Source organism: Dioscorea cayenensis, unplaced genomic scaffold (genome assembly GCF_009730915.1).
Source record: "Dioscorea cayenensis subsp. rotundata cultivar TDr96_F1 unplaced genomic scaffold, TDr96_F1_v2_PseudoChromosome.rev07_lg8_w22 25.fasta BLBR01000106.1, whole genome shotgun sequence".
In the NCBI taxonomy this organism is placed as follows: domain Eukaryota; kingdom Viridiplantae; phylum Streptophyta; class Magnoliopsida; order Dioscoreales; family Dioscoreaceae; genus Dioscorea; species Dioscorea cayenensis.
The window spans coordinates 5174-10346 of record NW_024086497.1 but is presented as its reverse complement, the minus strand read 5'-3'; positions in this window follow the sequence as shown (position 1 = coordinate 10346).

The window sequence follows — 5173 nt, the reverse complement described above, 5'->3', positions numbered from 1 at the left end:
GAAGCGGCGGCCAAGACCTCCGCGAGAGAGAGAACTAAATTAGGGCTGCAATTTAGCCCTAGAGAAGAGAGAACCCGTGACCTCTCTTCTCTTTTTATTTTTTTTTTAATTAAAAAAAAACATGTCACCAGCCACATCATTCGTGTGGCTGGTTTCGTGTGATGTTTTCGTTCTATATAGCATTACTCTTTAAAAAAATGCAAAATTATTGTTATAAAAGAGTAATGATTTTTTACAAAATAGGTTTGGCTAATAGCTTTCCTGAATGACATGGATGTCAAGTTGGGGTCCATGTCAACATTCACGTCATTTAAAAAAAAAGCCATTTAATTTATCTTTATCATTTAAACTCTAAATCGTAAAAGCTAAACCAAAAAACCTCCTCCCTATTAGGGTATAGAGCTCAGGATTTAGGGTTTACTAATTAGGATTTATATTTTTAGATTTTTTAATATAGAATTTTATAGTATTTGGGGTTCAAAATTTTAGGGTTTTAGATAGAATTTTATAATATTTTATAATTTTTAGAGTTTAGGGATTTATATGATTTGAATTTGAAATTTATGATCACGTGAACAATAAGTGAACGTCAAATTGTCATTCATGTCATTTGTGAAATCTATTCGATAAACCTATTATATAAATATAGCACCATTTATTATAAAAGTGTGCTCAACATTGAGAGACAAGAAGATTGCATGTATTTATTGACTAAAAATTATTAATAACAAATTTAAAAAAATAAATTATATCATTCAAATATTAATAATTTTTAACCATGTAAATATTTAAAATATTTAAATAACTAATTCCAATTCTCACAAAAGCTCATCACTCTCAGGTGGTTATTGGGGTTTAACACCTTTTTTATCTATTGAATTCAAATGTCTCATTATTTATTTTCCTTCTTATAATAAACAAAAAGTCCCTTGAAATCTTTTGAGGTAGATGTGTTTTCAGTGGACCCCAGAATCCAGATCTTTGATAACTCCATCAAATACGCCCTCCATCTTTCTTGCCATCTTTCTCTGGCTCATCTCATCTCGGCTCAGCTTGTCCCCCTCCGTCTTTCTTGCCATCCTTCTCTGGCTCATCTCATCTCAATTCTCGGCTCAGCACAGCATAACTTTTTAAATAAAAAAATATATATTTTCAAAAAAATTATTTTGTGAAAAATTTATTATTTTTTTGAAATTAAAAATTTGTTATATAATTATATATTAATTAAGAACCCAAATGAACCGCCTAAACTTCTCTATATATATACATCTAGGTTTTTATTTTTATTTTTTAAAAATATTTCAGTGGACCCCAGAATCCAGATCTTTGATAACTCCATCAAATACCCTCCACCTTTCTTGCCATCTTTCTCTGGCTCTCATCTCATCTCATCTCATCTCATCTCATCTCGGCTCGGCTCAGCTTGTCCCCTCCGTTTTTTTCTTGCCATCCTTCTCTGGCGCATCTCATCTCGATTCTCGGCTCAGCACAGCTTAACTTTTTAAATAAAAAAATATATATTTTCAAAAAAATTATTTTGTGAAAAATTTGTTATATAATTTATATATTAATTAAGAACCCAAATGAACCGCCTAAACTTCTCTATATATATATCTAGGTTTTTTTTTATTTTTCTCTTTCTCTCTCTTCAGGTTTTTATTTTTATTTTTTAAAAATATATATCTCTCTAGGGTTTTTTATTTTAATATTAATAAAAATAATTTACAAATTAATACATATAATATAATAATTTTTTAAAAAATATTTACAAAAATTTTATTATTTAATCTATTGATATTTTATAAATTATTTTATGTAATATATTTTTTTAAAAAAATTCTGTATTTTAACTTTTGATTTTTTTACAAATTAATTTATATAATATATAAAAATTATATTCTTACATAGTTTTTGGATTCAAAAGTCGAGAGAAAATAAGGGGAGAGAAGGGGAGGAAAAGTAAGGGAAAGGAAAGGAGGGTTCAACCCTTGTTTGGATAGACAAATTTTATGGAGGGAAAAGAAAAGAGAGTTTTTCGATAAACCTTGTTTGATTATATAAGGGAAAAGAAAGGAAATGGAAGGACATATAATAATATGATTTACCAATTATACCTTTATTATTAATTAAAAAATTACTTATTTCTATTTAAACACATGCATTATGAATATCTCAAATAAATTCACACTTTAAGCTTAGTTTTTTAATCAATATTAAAATTATTATAATTATCATTATTATTTTGATTTTGATTTTTATACTTTAATTTTACCTTTTCTCAAAAACCGCCATTTATTTTTCCTTTGAAAGTATATCATACATTATTTAAAAACTCAATTTCTCCAACAACTCTATTAGATCATCACAAGATCATTTTTATCATATTGTTAGTAAATCTATTCTAATATTTTTAATTCATAGAATAATAATTATGTTGAATTAGATAATTATTAGTTTTTCTCATTAAAAAATAATTTTTATTTTTTATTTTGAATAAAATTGGGATATTAAAAGAATTCTATTGAGATAAATTCTTCTAATGATGAATTGACAAATAAAAAAACTCAACATAAACAAACAAATATAAGCAAAATAAAAAAATACATAAAAAAACAAGGATCTGTGATGAGCGTAATGTGAATGCTTGATTAAAATAAAATTAGATTGAAAAAAGTAAAAGAAGAAACTTATGAAGTGGCATTATGTAATTAATTTAAAAAATAAAGGGTATTAAGATCTTTTAAAAAAATTAAAATTTTTAAGAGGTTCTCCCTCCCGGCACCCCAAATCGAGGGACCAGGAAAAGTTGAGTTTCGGAGGGTTTCGGAGTTCCATAATTCTTTTCCCTTCGTGAAAATAAAAATATCTATCTAAATGAGGGAATGACCGACTCTAACACTCCAAAACCCTCTCTTTACTTTACTTTCCCTCGCCGTCCCTCAATCCAAACATAGCATTAGAGTTTTTTGTAAAAATTTATTACTAAACACCTCATTTTTATAAACTAAACTATAAATTAACATATAAATAAATTTTTTAAAAAATAGAAAATTTTATTAATTAAATTTTTTGTTTGTCAATTCACCCCTACACTATAATTTTTTGGTAGAATACCCTATTTAGTCTTTCTAATATAGTCAATATGCTCCTTTGGTCCCTCTAATATGATTTATTCACAGGAGGCCCCTGTATTTTAATTTTTGAAAAATATAAGTCATTTTTTCTAATATAATTTGTGTCTAGGAGATCCCTATGAGGACTTACATTTCTCAAAAATTAAAATACAGAGATCTCATACAGGGACCCCATCGATGAAATCTCAGCAGTCCTCACATTGATTCCTCCCTCACCTCCATCCCCGCCACTAGCGCGGAGCTATCCCCAAGCCTTTGGCCTGTCACCAGGAGCATCACCATCTTCCACGCCGCCCATTGATTTCACTCACCAAATTCCCATGAATCCTTCTTCACCCAAAAAAAAAACACTTATTTAGTCTTTGTAGCTCCAAATTTAGGCAACATATGGTAGCCCACTTTGGGCTAAGTATGGTTAGAGATATAATTATCTTTTGAATTTTCACTCAAACTTGTAATTTTAAAGGTAAATTTGTTAATAAAATTTAAAAAAAACATTTTTAACAACTTACTCTCTAGGGATAATTGTTTAATAGCTCAAAATTATTACATGAAAGTTCATCTTTTTTTTATGATAAACAAGAAAAATTTGGACATTAAGATGATGAACAAATTAATTGCTAACAAAAAATACTCGCCATGAGAGAATGGAGAAGAAAAAAAGAGGGACCCGATTTTTTTCTTAGTGGGAATTGCTAAAAACACCCCTAAAGTTTGCAATATGTACATATTCTCCCCCTAAATTTGAATATTAATGAAAACCCCTTGCTTTTGAATACAATGATTTTTTAAACCCCTCAAGCATCTAACAATGATTGATAGAGTTAATTTAAATTTTTTTGGACGAAATTGTCTCTTGCGTGGGAAGTTGTGGCAAGTGTGACAGGGTTTGACTATAATGCCCTTGGGTGCAATGAGTTTCTATTTAAAACATGAGGTTTCTATTTAAAATATGAGGTTCTGTTTAAAAAATAAGTTTTCTGTTTAAGAAATAAGTACATGCATTACTTTTCATGCTAACCTAAATTCTTTTATTTGTAGTTATAATGTAATCATGCTAACCTAAATTTTTTCCCACAAACTTATTAAATTTTTAATGTAAATATCATTATCTCCTTATATTAAAGAACACCCATCTTTTATGCTTGTTTGTCTTTGTTTAACTATCGATGTTTCTGCTTTTAATATATTGCGTTTTACGCTTTAAAAAGCGCTTAAATATCGTTGTTTCTATTTAAATATGTACGAGTGGCCAAGATTAATTGGTTTTTATACCCAGGATTAATTTGTCACGTAAATATTGGTTATTCTGTTTAAATATCAATGTTTCTGTTTAAAAAATGAGTTTGTTGTTCAAAGAAATGAGGTTTCTGTTTAAGAAATGAGATTTCTGTTAGGTTTATGTTTAAGAAATGAGTTTTTTGTTTAAGAAATGAGGTTTCTATTTAAAAAAAATGAGCTCTCTGTTTAAGAAATAAGTACATGTATTACTCTTCATGCTAACCTAAATTATTTTGTTTGTAGTTATAATGTAATCATGCTAACCTAAATTCTTTTTCATAAACTTATTAAATTTTTAATGTAAATATCGTTATCTCCATATAATAAAGAACGACCATTTTTATGCTTGGTTGTCTTTGTTTAACTATCGATGTTTCTGTTTAATATATTGCATTTACGTTTAAAAAAGTGCTTAAATATCGTTGTTTCTATTTAAATATGTACGAATGACCAAGATTAATTGGTTTTTATACCCAGGATTAATTTGTCACGTAAATATTGGTTTTTCTGTTTAAATATCAATGTTTCTGTTTTAAAAAAATGAGGTTTTTGTTTAAGAAATGAGTTTTCTGTTTAAGAAATGAGGTTTCTGTTAGGTTTCTGTTTAAAAAATGAGTTTTCTGTTTAAGAAATGAGGTTTCTGTTTAAAGAAATGAGCTCTCTGTTTAAGAAATGAGCTCTCTGTTTAAAAAATGAGTTCTCTGTTTAAGAAATGAGTACATGCAAAAAGGAATGCAAAAAGAATGAAAAAATGTATG